This window comes from Copadichromis virginalis, linkage group LG18 (assembly GCF_057382275.1).
Source record: "Copadichromis virginalis isolate Kocher_CV1m ecotype Utaka linkage group LG18, C_Virginalis_male_GT1.1, whole genome shotgun sequence".
In the NCBI taxonomy this organism is placed as follows: domain Eukaryota; kingdom Metazoa; phylum Chordata; class Actinopteri; order Cichliformes; family Cichlidae; genus Copadichromis; species Copadichromis virginalis.
Genome location: NC_140635.1, coordinates 31,525,022 through 31,538,638, shown reverse-complemented (window position 1 = coordinate 31,538,638; position 13,617 = coordinate 31,525,022). Strand labels below are relative to the sequence as shown.

The 13,617-nt window shown below is 43.5% G+C and overlaps 1 protein-coding gene and 2 long non-coding RNA genes across 10 annotated transcripts in view; 2 read left to right on the top strand and 1 right to left on the bottom strand.

Annotated features, from left to right (window-relative positions):
- ctnnd2b (catenin (cadherin-associated protein), delta 2b) overlaps nucleotides 1-13,617 on the bottom strand; it is a 236,594-nt gene that overhangs the window by 109,014 nt on the left and 113,963 nt on the right. The gene's annotated exons all lie outside the window — the stretch shown is intronic.
- On the top strand, nucleotides 3,512-3,997 carry LOC146688310 (uncharacterized). The gene is made up of 2 exons (XR_014916576.1): nucleotides 3,512-3,674; nucleotides 3,757-3,997. It is a non-coding gene; the product is annotated as an uncharacterized LOC146688310 (long non-coding RNA).
- Nucleotides 6,416-6,938, top strand: LOC146688309 (uncharacterized). Its single transcript, XR_014916575.1, has 2 exons — nucleotides 6,416-6,617; nucleotides 6,700-6,938. It is a non-coding gene; the product is annotated as an uncharacterized LOC146688309 (long non-coding RNA).

Here is a 13,617-nt window from a genome sequence, read left to right as displayed (position 1 = left end):
ACATCAGTTCAAATAGGACTAGAGAAGTCTGCCTGTTTTTCTGCACCAGTGAAACACAATAATAAAAAAAATATAAGATTCCATACACATCTGCACTGATTTGGTACGCAGTAGTGCCAACAGATAAAGCACGGAGTACCAATGCTGCTCACAAGTGTCGGCGTTGCTCCTGAAATTCCCTGTGCATTTACTGTGTTTACAGACCGTCTTCAGCTTTGTCTTGGCAGCCAATAACGTATCTTCACACAGACTCCCATTTAGTGTTTCAACACAGCCATAATGTTACATATAACAAACAATGCCGACAGGCCTACGCATTTCTGTTTCAGTTGTCATACAAGTGCGTGGTTATAAGTCTCACGCAAACTCATTTCCTCTTCTCTCCTGTTATTTCCCCTCTTGTTCTGTCCTACCAGGTAGCAGAGAAGTAATATTTGCTCCTTGAATTTCATTACATAGCATGTACACAACCATGTCAGCTCCTTTTACGCACTTAATTTGTTGATTTGTTTGCTAGTTCATTCAGGATATTTGATGGCTATGTAAAGGCGGTTCTGCCTGTGATTTTGTGTGGATTGGCACCCTGAAACAAACATATGAGAAACTATATTGCTGTTTTTTAGTGTTTACTTACAGTGGTATTCTTGTTGTGACACACACACACACACAAACACACACACACAGTAATTCTATACAGCTTTCGACTGTAGCAACGTCCAATAAATCTTTGAAGACTCCTCTTGTATATTCTCTCTGCAACTCCCCAACCAGTGATATTTGTCAGAAGACATTAGACACCAGAGCACGTAAATTCCTATTAATCTTACAAATTCAGAAAACCTCCATTGTATTATGATTGCCAAGATGTTCAGTGTAAATCAATATCAACAAGATTTAAACCTTTGTAATCCACACACACTAAATAACCCTTGTGTTTGTGTCAATACGTGACATAACACCAAAATAATAACATTTACCCATGTAAGTAGGCTACAGGCTCAGTAGAGCAAACAAGTGGAGTGACTACACATCATGTACTGTATTAAGTACAGTGTTACTGTTTTATTACTCTGAGTAAAAGTATCATTTCCAAGTTGTTTTTCCTGCTCAAGGATTAAAGGCTCTTGGTAATTCCGATTTCCTGTATTCTCCTTTGAGGCCTGTTTGCTGAAACGAGCTCGAGGGCTTCAAGTTCTACTTTTGGAAAAGTTCCTTATCCACCTCAATTCCTGGATGACCAACCGCCTGTTGATAAGACTGACATTCCCAAAGGTTACTCTGTGCCTCTGAGCCTGAAAATTAAAATTACTGTGATCTCCTTCTTTCAGCTGCTCCCTTTAGGGTACTCCATAGTGGATCATCTGCCTCTAATCCTAACTCTAGTATTCAAACCCTCTACATGAGCTCTCTCACTACATGCACAAAGCTTCTCTGTGGTCTCTCTTTGGCGCCTGCCTGGCAGCTCCATATTCCACATCAAAAAGGATAAAGGTCCAGTACATCCACTGTCCCTGCAGTGCACACGCCCAAGTATGTCAGATTTGCCTCACTAACCAAACTACTCAACCTTAATTGTCCATTTGATATACTCATTTCTAAACCTGCCCTTCCTAATTACTTCTAACAAGGAAGGTAAAACGGTAAAATAATGACACTATAATATAGTGTACACTAACAATATGTAAAAACATACAAAGAGATATGACTTTTCACAATTTTTTCTTATGAAAATGGACTTTCATGTCTTTGTGGTGAAGTTAGAAGCAGTAAGTGACTAATTTAGCTCAAAGGCTGGAAGGAGCCTAAAACAGTTGCCAACTGGCCTCAGCTAATTGCTCAGCAAATAATCTGCTGGTTTTAGTTTTCTTGTTAGCATACAGAATTCAAAGCGGTATCAATCTCCCCATCAAACCTCATACCCTTATAGCCACAGTGTACCCATGAGAATATGGGATAACACACGCCTTCACAAGCTCAGATGATTTCAACCAGGTTTGTTGAGCATGACACTGAGCTCACTGTACTCAGATGGCCTCCACAGTCACCACATTTCAATTCAAGAGCACCTTTGGGACGTGGTGAAATGAGAGAGTTCCATCACAAATGTGCGGCTGACTAATCTGCAGTAACTAGGTGACGCTGTTGAAGCTCATGAAGAGTTAAAGGCAGCCCAACCCAGTAGTTGGGCTGCAAATGCATGTTCTTACTCACTTCTTCTGCTCATTGAGCTGGGAACCCGAATGGTGTTAACACCGAAAGGGCACGTTTGAACCCAAACCATGACCTATTCGTCTTGTGGTGGCTACACCTAACCAGTAGAGCTGGGCGATATAAGATTTTTTCATATCACGATATGTTTTTTTCCATTTCAGGCGATAACGATATATATCACGATATAAGCCAAATAACGATATTTGTAAGATTTAAATGTGCCGTTGCTCACAAGTAAAATGTGAAATAATCAGCAGCTTGTTTTTATTTAAATATTTATTTCCCATAATAAGTTCAACAGGGTAGATGTACTTAAGGAACATGAGACTTTTTCAGATAAATAAAGGCAAATATTGCAAACTACACAAAAGGCAGCCGCTAAAGCGTTTAAGTTTAAAAATAGAACAAACGAAACAGACTAAATTGTCAATTCCACTTAGAAACAAAATATTAATTCTAAAAATAAATCTTAGTTTGTTTTACAGAAGAACAGACAAAATTGACTAACTTTTGTCAATATCAAATAAACTGAGAACTAAAAGGAAATTCTCAATCTCTCCTTGTTGTATAGCTTAGCTTTTCAAACAGTTTTAACAGTTACTTTAGTCTGACAAAAGCCGAATGACGAATTAGCGCTTCCAGTCAGAGACTGAGGCTACGTCCACACGTACACGGGTATTTTTGAAAACGGAGACTTTCCGTTTTCGTTTTAAAAAATAATCCCATCCACACATAAAGGGAGAAATGAAGGAAAACGCTGCTATGAACATGCCAAAGCAGCAGGTGGAGCTAGATTCCTAACCGTGCAGAAATGTTGGCCAATCAGAAGTCTAGAAGCCTCGGTGGGAAAAAGTAAACAAAGCTGGGGCATAGAAGCAGAACCGAGTCGTATGTGTGGAGGGACAGTAACTGTGTGTATATGTAAGCATTTAAACACTGCGGAGAGTAGAATTAACAGTAACAGTATTGTAGAAATTCATTTCACCGAAACAATAACGTGGCGCACAGTGTGACGTCAAAAAATGCGCACACCTTTGACGCTGCGTTTTCTCCGTTTTTCTAGTCCACACGTAAATGCAAAAACGGAGTTTTCAAAAATCTTCGTTTTCAGTGACCAAAAACGCAGTTTACGTGTGGACGAAAGGTGCAAACTCATAGAAAAATCTGCGTTTTCAAAAATACCCGGGTACGTGTGGACGTAGCGCATGCACCAGTTTATTGTTGTCACGGTCCCCGTGTCTCTCTGGTTGGCCCACGCTGGCTACAGGTTTTGTTGTTGTTAGTTTTAGTCTTTTGTCTCTCCTCCTCCTCTCTGCCTGGGTGGAGCTCATTACGGGCTCTCACTCTTGGCCCACGCACCCCTGTGGATGGTGTCCACCTGCGGCTGATCTGGCTGATTTCCCCAGCTGCTATTTAAGGCAGTGGCACAGAGCAGCTCACCGCTGGAACGTCGAACCACCTGAGTTCGTGCTCGCGGCATATTCAAAGAAGAATCGCTTACACGTGTTTTATGTTGTGGAACTAACCTTGACCTTCTGTCTGTAGATTCTGGACCGAATCACCGGACCTGTCCAAGTGGGGCAGTGTGTGGAGTGTTGGAGCGAGTGCGGCTGAAGAGGAGTGCGTGTGTGCGGAGGAGCGGTGGCGGTGACTGAGTGGAAGAGGAAGCGTGTGTGTGGATCCCCCCCCCCCTTCTCTCCCTGGAGCCCTGGACCCCCTCCCAACTCACTGTACATATATTTTGCACTAAGGTGATCCCTATTGTAAATAAATCCCCTTTTTGTTTCCTTGAAAGAACTGTCTGCGCATGGGTCCGTTCAGTAGCCATGACAGAACGTTCCAGCCATCTTCCAAGCGTTGGTTAACGACGTGCTCCGTGATTTCCTAGATCGGTTCGTTTTCGTCTATCTGGACGACATCCTGATTTTCTCTAAGACTGAAACCGAACATGTAACCCATGTGAAACAGGTCCTGCAGCGGCTGCTGGAGAACAGACTCTTTGTAAAGGGGGAGAAATGTGAATTCCACGTTCAAACAGTGGCGTTCCTGGGTTACATAATTGACCAGGGTAACCTCAAACCGGATCCGGCCAAGATCAAAGCTGTTGTGGAATGGCCGGAACCAACTGATCGCCGTCAGCTTCAGCAGTTCCTCGGCTTTGCGAACTTTTATCGCCGGTTCATTAGGGACTTCAGTAAAATCGCTCTGCCTTTGACCCGCTTAACCTCTCCTAAGTTCTCTTTTCAGTGGGATCAGGCGGCCCAAAAGGCCTTCGCACAGCTCAAGGACCGATTCACCACTGCACCCATCCTGGCCCAGCCCGACTTGCGACTCCAGTTCATTGTGGAGGTGGATGCCTCCGACTCGGGGGTCGGCGCCATGCTCTCGCAGCAGCGGGAGGGTAAGCTACGGCCCTGTGCCTTCTTCTCTCGCCGTCTCTCCCCAGCTGAACGCAACTATGATGTGGGAGACCGGGAGCTCTTGGCTATAAAACTGGCCTTGGAGGAATGGAGGCACTGGTTGGAGGGCACAGCTCTGCCATTCATTGTATGGACAGACCACAAAAACCTGGCTTACCTGCAAACAGCAAAACGCCCGACAGGCTAGGTGGTCTCTTTTTTTCACCCGTTTTAACTTTTCAATCTCCTACAGACCGGGCTCGCGGAATGTGAAGCCGGACGCCCTATCACGTCAGTTCTCGGTGTCTGAGGAGAGGCGGGACCCTGAACCTATCCTGCCAGCGGCTTGTGCCATCGGTGCCATAACATGGGAAATCGAGTCGGCCATTCGTGAGGCTCAGCGGGCCGAACCAGACCCTGGAGGAGGACCAGCGGGGCGGCTCTTTGTTCCATCGGCCACTCGGTCTCAGGTACTGCATTGGGCTCACACTGCCCGCTTCACATGTCACCCAGGAGTAGACAGAATGATCACCTTCCTTCAGCGCTACTTCTGGTGGCCCACATTATCACGAGACGTTCGGGAGTACGTCTCTGCCTGTTCAACCTGCGCCTGCAACAAGCTGGGACATCAACCTCCGGCCGGCTTGCTGCTACCTTTACCCACACCGTCTCGGCCGTGGTCCCATATTGCGGTGGATTTTGTTACCGGCCTCCCACAATCAGCAGGTAACACCACTATAATGACTATTGTTGACCGCTTTTCAAAGGCTGCGCATTTTGTTGCACTCCCCAAGCTCCCGACGGCCCTGGAGACGGCTCGGCATCTCACGCATCATGTGTTCCGCCTCCATGGCATCCCGGAGGACGTGGTCTCGGATCGTGGGCCGCAATTCACCTCTCGTGTGTGGAAGGAGTTCTGCTCGGCGCTAGGAGCCAAGGTCAGTCTCTCCTCTGGTTACCACCCACAGAGCAACGGACAAACTGAGCGCACTAACCAGGAGCTGGAGACTGCTCTGCGCTGCATAGTTGCTTCCAACCAAACCATCTGGAGCGACCAACTGCCCTGGGTAGAATATGCCCACAACAACCTGACGTCTTCAGCTACAGGGCAATCTCCATTTGAGGCCTCCCTGGGGTATCAGCCTCCTCTGTTCCCTGCTCTGGAAGGTGAGCACTTTGTCCCTTCGGTCCAGTTTCACCTTCGTAGGTGTCGCCGGGTTTGGAGGGCCACCCGTGCGGCCTTGCTGCGCACGAAAGAACGCTACAAACGTCTGGCTGACCGGCGCCGCACTCACGCTCCTGAGTACACCATCGGTCAAAAGGTTTGGTTGTCCACACGCTTCGTTCCTGTTCATGCCGAATCGAAGAAGCTCACCTCAACCTTCATCGGGCCTTTTGAAATTGCTGCTTTGATAAACCCTGTTTCTGTTCGCCTTAAGTTGCCGCGCAACATGAAGATACGCAATGTCTTCCATGTGTCTCAGATTAAGCCGTGTCTCTCCAGTCCATTGTGCCCTCCTTCCAGGCCCCCTCCGCCCGCTCGGGTCATTGGTGGCCTCCCTGCCTACACGATCTCCCGCATCATGGACTCTCGCCGTCGCGGGAGGCGTCTTCACTATCTGGTGGACTGGGAGGGTTATGGCCTTGAGGAACGTTGCTGGGTTCCCCGCTCCGCTGTGTTGGATCCCGGGATGGTTGCCGACTTTCATCGCCTTCATCCGGATAAGCCTGGTGGGTCGCCGGGAGGCTCCCGTTGAGGGGGGGGGTACTGTCACGGTCCCCGTGTCTCTCTGGTTGGCCCACGCTGGCTACAGGTTTTGTTGTTAGTTTTAGTTTTTTGTCTCTCCTCCTCCTCTCTGCCTGGGTGGAGCTCATTACGGGCTCTCACTCTTGGCCCACGCACCCCTGTGGATGGTGTCCACCTGCGGCTGATCTGGCTGATTTCCCCAGCTGCTATTTAAGGCAGTGGCACAGAGCAGCTCACCGCTGGAACGTCGAACCACCTGAGTTCGTGCTCGCGGCATATTCAAAGAAGAATCGCTTACACGTGTTTTATGTTGTGGAACTAACCTTGACCTTCTGTCTGTAGATTCTGGACCGAATCACCGGACCTGTCCAAGTGGGGCAGTGTGTGGAGTGTTGGAGCGAGTGCGGCTGAAGAGGAGTGCGTGTGTGCGGAGGAGCGGTGGCGGTGACTGAGTGGAAGAGGAAGCGTGTGTGTGGATCCCCCCCCCTTCTCTCCCTGGAGCCCTGGACCCCCTCCCAACTCACTGTACATATATTTTGCACTAAGGTGATCCCTATTGTAAATAAATCCCCTTTTTGTTTCCTTGAAAGAACTGTCTGCGCGTGGGTCCGTTCAGTAGCCATGACAATTGTATTTCCAGACTTGCTTTCAGCACAATTTACAGTGCACGCCACTCTGTTTTTTGTCAGACTTGAAATAGCCGAAATACCTTCACACTACGGAACTTCTATGGCTCTTCCGTTCGACAATCTCTCCGGCATTGGAACCATCATCTGTTTTCTCTTCGGTAACCTTTGGTCACGCTCGGTTGATTTCTCTAGTCGGCACACTCATTTCCTCCATTACCCGGGCGGTACGGTCGCTGGCTGCTTCCCAAACAAATACACATGTGCGGCTTGGCAGTTGTACTGTACATAACAAGTCACGTGACGTGACGCTGCGGCTGTAATTGGTTCGGCTCTGCGCTACTTAATTTGGATTGGCTGTTCTTTTTTTTCTTATCGTTCTATTGCCCAGCTCTACTAACCAGTGAATGAAAACTGAATTTAAAAGTGAAAATGTCAGATAAAACTAATTAAAAACAGAGGATGGTTCCACTTGATAGCTGAACCTTAGATAATCTACAACACTGTTATGTTTAAATAGTGCTTGTAGAGCATTACATTACATTGTATTTTATTGGCGAGACAATACTTTTACTTTAAACCGTAATTGGGAATACAGTCTAGCTGCATGGGAACGTAATTTTTAGGAGACAGGCTGGTATTAAATCTTCCCATTGATTACCTGCATTTTCTGTGGGTGTATGTGGTGTATGACGGATTGCGAGAGGGAGCCAAGCGGTATATGTTAATGGGGCCTTTTGTCAGCATAGCAGACTCCTCATCCATCAGACGTTATTATCCCAAAAAAACACAGCCATGCACTTGCACAAACACTCCTCCACAGACACAAGTCTTGGAAGCACGCAAAGCACACAAATGCATTACACAAAGCAGGGAAGCAGAGAGAGACTAAAGCCCCATATCTGGGAGGATGGAGTGTGTTTATATCAGACAAACACCTTTGACGGGGCAGGATGATGAGGATTATTATGACCGGTCTGGGCTCCGACAGGCAGTACTGATGACACAGACTGAGTCAATGTTTTCTTAAGAGTAGAGCAGGCTGGTCCTCACATACTTTTCCTACATTTGTTGGTGTCAAAATGATGCCTCACTGCTCTTGAATATGCCTGAGTGGAGATGAATGTGTGTTATTTACCAATGGCCAAGATGTGATGCAAGTAAAAGTCCATGCAAGCTGAGCGCTCATGTAGACACCTTGCTGGAAACTGAGGGAAGAGGCCAAGTGGTGTTAGCTTCAAGTGGTTATATCAACACGGGGCTGAAGCTGGAATATAAAATAGTCCAGAGGGTGTTGGATTTTTGTCAGAATTGGGTGAAATGTAGAACTTTATTCTTCATTATCAGGACAGGAGCAGAGATAAGTAATGAGTTAAACGAAGGAATCGGAATCAAAGCTCAATCTTGGAGTACAATATGCACAATGAGACTAGCATCTAAAAATCCTTAATCTAACACACGATCATGAATCAGGGTCGAAATGTGATTGTAAATAACTCACGGCAGACCCGTCCACACATTAAGGCTTTTCAGCATATACTTTATTCACTCGGTTGCTGTTTCAACACTACTTGGCTTTAGCTTTGGGGCTCCCAGCCACACACACCAACAACAACCCAATCTCAGGACCCAGTACAGATTTTAAAGCCGGCTAGGCGTGATTGTGGATGCCATGCAGGTGAGTCCGCATCCCCAGCAGTGGAATTGCAGACCATGCCGGGGAAGGGTGACGCGTAGATTATTCGAACCTAAGGCTGTGTAAGCAAGACTCTCACAGCCACGCTAGGCTACAGAGATAGCTTTTACTTCTAGTCATGTGATGAAGAAAGTTTTTTAACCCTTTCATGCATGAATTATGCCAACCTTAATCAGGATTTTTCTCTTACATCTTTTTATTCATCTTTAGGCATGAAAAAAAGATTTTTGAACTTCTTTTTTAAACATGTACTTTTCAAAGACTTTTTTACACGTCCGCTCAGGTGGACAACAACACCTTTGGAGTGGGTGGCAGGGTATGGGGTGACACATCAGTGTCCAATGTAGTGGTTTATGTGCAAATATACCATTGACACTGTCACAAATACAAGAAAACAGCCTTTGAATAGCTGTCCACTGTAGTGAACACTATGCGTGAAAGGCTTAAAGACTAATAAACTAGTTAAAAAACTAAGTACACCTCATCATTCAGTAGCTCATAGAACCACTTCAGCAGCAAAAACAGCATAAATATTGAAGCTTTATCAGTGTTCCGCATCGTTGTGCAAGAATTTTGGCCCACTGTTCTTTACAAAGTTGCTCCAGTTCATTAAGATTAGTGGGCATTCATTTATTCATTTGACTAGGCCATTGCAGCATTTATATTTCAGCCATTCTGTTCCATTAGATTTGCTGGCTACTTGAGATCATAGTGCTGTTACATGACTCAATTTCAGCTGTCAGACAAATGGACTCACATTTGACTCTAGAATACTTGGATATATAAGTCTTGTGGTTTGATTGATGCAGATTTGCAAATTTTATCCATGCTGCCATGTTCTTTGTAGAGAGAAGAGGCTTCCTCTCGGAAATAACTCCAAACAAGCCATACCTGTTCAGTCTTTTTCTAATTGTAACATCACGAAATGTAACATTTAACATGGTAAATGAGTCTAGATGTACCATTACCTTAACCTGAATATTCCAGACCAGACAAATGGCAAAACATCTGCTTTTATAGAAGTAACCACACGTGTCGATGACCAGTTAATCAGCTGCTTTTGATTACCGGTACCTGGCTGCTACTTTTAATTCCTATGGAAATAGTGAGGGTGTATTTAGTGTTTCACAGGAATGTGCAAGACAGCTTTCCTGTTATTTTTTTTCTTCACATGACTGTAAATGCTAACATCACAGTGACATTGTTAAGATGTTGATGTGTGACTATAACAGCCCCCTGGAAATTTGCCTGTGGTGTGATTTTAATGGAAAATGACATGGTGCACCTGAGCTGCAACTATCCTTCATCTCTCCCTCTGCAGTTCTTTCTGCTGCTTGCCACCAGCTATATCTAGTCAGTGTTCACTACCTGAAACAGTTCATGTGCCTTCTGGCCCAGGAAACAGAGAGAACTGGTGCTTGTCTCCCATTGAATCTCTATTGTGCATCAATGAAATTTGACAGTATAATTAGTGGAGCAAAAGAAGACTAATTGACAGCGTGATCATCTTACCTGCTGCGGGTCATGTCACTGCATAGTACTTCATCAGTGCTAATGATACAGTGCGTGTGTGCACGTGTGAGTGTGGCTCGTTTTGTGTTACATACAGAGCTTAAATACTACAAACTTAAACATTAGCCTTAGATATATATATACTGTGGGTGTAGAAAAAGCACAAGACTATACATGTCAATGAAAAAGCAACAATTTTGCTGCGTGAGCACAAAACACAATGATATTACAGAATCTGACATGAAATGATCTGAAGTTAAGGACAATGTTGTTTACTGCAAAAGTGCTCAGCTACAATACCGGATTATCTCAAAATTCCCCCCAGGCTATTTTTAGAAGCAAGAACAACTGACCTTGTAAAATTAGGATTATAACATGAGACAAACCTCCCCTCTAGTGTGAAAGTCAAATGCAGAAAGGCTCCATTCTCATTCCCAACAAGCTTGGCTAAAACCTGACTGGAAAGATTGGATACACTAATTAGTTAGAAGTAATTACCAGGCCATTTATTTCCAAAACCAGGACAAATACACACTGTTACCTGTCGAGTTAATACTTACTGAGTGTATTGTGGATAGCTCCAACAAGCCGCATAAAGGGGACAACATCTTGAGAGACTCTTGCTACTTTAGACCAGAGACAACAGACTACTTTTTATACTGCCCGTTTTTCAAAAGGACATGGATTTACTCCTTATTTTCTTAAAATGCAACTTAACAAACTCAATTTTAAGCCTGTGAATGTTTACCTTTTGGAAAACTGTTTTAAGGGTGACAGGTAGATTACTAGAACAGAGTTTTGGACCAGTGAGGCCAGTGCCCGAGTAATCACTGCTACCTCATAACCAGTGGGCTAGGTAGGACTTGAAAAGCACCATATCTGTAATGCAACAACCCAACTGCTGTTTAAACCATTTGTTTATGAGGGACAGCCAATTAGAAGAAAGTTGGCTTAAAGTAAAGGTGGCCTTACAAGAAGAGAAGCTAAAACTTTGTGGAAAAAATACAAATATTGATCTTTAAATAAGCAAAAATTCTTTAAGAATTCTAAATGTACTCATGTGAAGTAAGAGATGAGATGTTGAGGGTTCACATTATACTGTATGGAAGCATATTAACAATGCATTCTTCAAAACCAGTACAAAACCACCATAAAATGTCTGAATTTTGAAGGGCTGTAGAAGTTCTAGTTAACTTTAAAATGAGTCTATTAGGCTGTATTCCACAGTACCTGTCACAGCTGCTGCCATTTTAGGCCTATAATTCAAATCTTACAATAAGTGGGAACGTAGGCCCGTGTGTGTCAAAATAAGAGGACAATTTGAGCTATAATTCAAATCAAGCAAATAGCAAGTTAGGTAAAAGCTCTCTATTCCAACACTTGAGCCTAGCTATGACAATTTTAGTTAAAAGCCCCACTTGGAACTTTCACTTGGATGAAAGAACAGATGGGAAGTGTACCACTCTGTCATTTTGTAATTTTAAATAATGATCAACTCTCGTTGTACAATGTGACCTGATATTTTCAGATGCTTTAAAGGATGCATTTTGGCTATTTGGGTCTAAAAAACAACAGGTAATGTCATAAATCCACTGCTCTCTAACCATGTAATCTCTCTGACTGACTGGACTGCTGCATTAAGAAAGAACAGAGGACGACTGAGAGAAGCAACATGATACACAAACAGCGAGAGAAAACATGAAAGAGATACACAGAGAGGCAGAAAATGAAGGGTGTAATATAATGCAATACAAAGATCTGAAGAGGAAAGACAGAAGATGATGGACACAGGCAGAGAAAGAGGAGAGAGCTCTGTTAAATCCAATGAGAGGGGCTTAAAAGAGCGAATGCCAAGCAATGAAAATCCCATCATTTTATCCACCCAATAAACACATTCTAAACCCTGTCCATATAATCCATCTATTTCCATGCGTTCCATATTATCTGTTATCTGTGCTGACCACAATGCCGGTCCTCTTGTAGACAGAGCAGTTAGATAATAGAGCCACCCATAAAGGAAAGCAAAGGCCTTTTTCACTCTTGGAAACCATCAAACAATAGTGCAGCTTGTGTCAGCGCTGATTTAGATTCAAAAGCTGAAGCCACACTGTGGTTATTAATTTACTCAGGGCCATTTTACAGACATTACTTAAAAAACAAACAAAAGCAAAGTGAAAGGCTTTTATAATAAAAACAAAGGGGATGGCTTTTACAAACGTAGATTACTTTTGCATAAATTTCAATCGACATTAATCATGGGTTGTCATCCGTGAGATTCATAGTTATCTTTAACTGCTTTGTTTAAATCTTGTGCAATTTGATTTACAATCTCCACAGCTATGATGCAGCACTTTTGCAAAGCTTATGGTCATTGAAAGAAAGTGAGAATTTGCATCAAAATGTGTCAAAGTTTTCCCTTAATCATCAAGAGAAGAAAAGAGCGGACTTGCTTTGTTATTCCCGAAAACCTCATCGATATTCATTCTCTTTATTCGTATGGCCATCAGTCACTGCTACTTGACTGTGCTTTACACATATTGATGTATTTTTGGCAGTAATGTGTACTTTTTCTGTCAAAACCTCCCCCCCACACTGATACTAATATTAACCGATGGCGCGATATGGCAGCCTCGCTTCTGTCAGTCTGCCCCAGGGCAGCTGTGGCTACAACTGTAGCTTGCCTCCACCAGTGTGTGAATGTGAGAGTGAATGAATAGTGGAATTGTAACGCACTTTGAGGGCCCCGAAAAGCACTATATAAATGCAATCCATTATTATTATTATTATTATTAATTTGTGCCACAAAATGAGGTAAAAATCATTTCAAACATTTCAGAATGGTGTAAGCGATCAAATGAAGGAGAATAAATCAGTAAAGAGACTTGATGTATATACGGCATTCACTGAAACGTGTGGACTCAGCAGTCACTTTAATGTGATGGCAAGTAAAGCTATTCTGGATTACTATGTTGGACCTGGCTATCGTGGTTGAGTATGGTGTTTAGATTTCTATATTTCACCCAGTCACACATAAGGTAGCTTTTGCAAAATCTCAGCAATCAAAAAAAAAATAAAAGTGACTGAATACTAAAACTACTACAGCCAATTTGTTTATGCTGTATATGTGTAAAAGAAAAAAAAAATGAGAGGTGATATATCAAATTTTTAAATCACCAAATATCTGTATTCATCTTAAAAATTCTGTATTGGTGGGGCTCTAAATACACCAATTAACTCTGGCAAAAATTACAAATTTAATCTACATACAAATTCACATTCATAAGAACTAATTATATTCAGAGTCCAACCAGAACCTCATAGTTATATTTCTCGAAATATAGTGGTGTATATAGGAATATAACATGAACACAACCAGTTGGCAACAAATTGAGTCAAGTTTCCTAATGCAAACAACCACTGACTTTT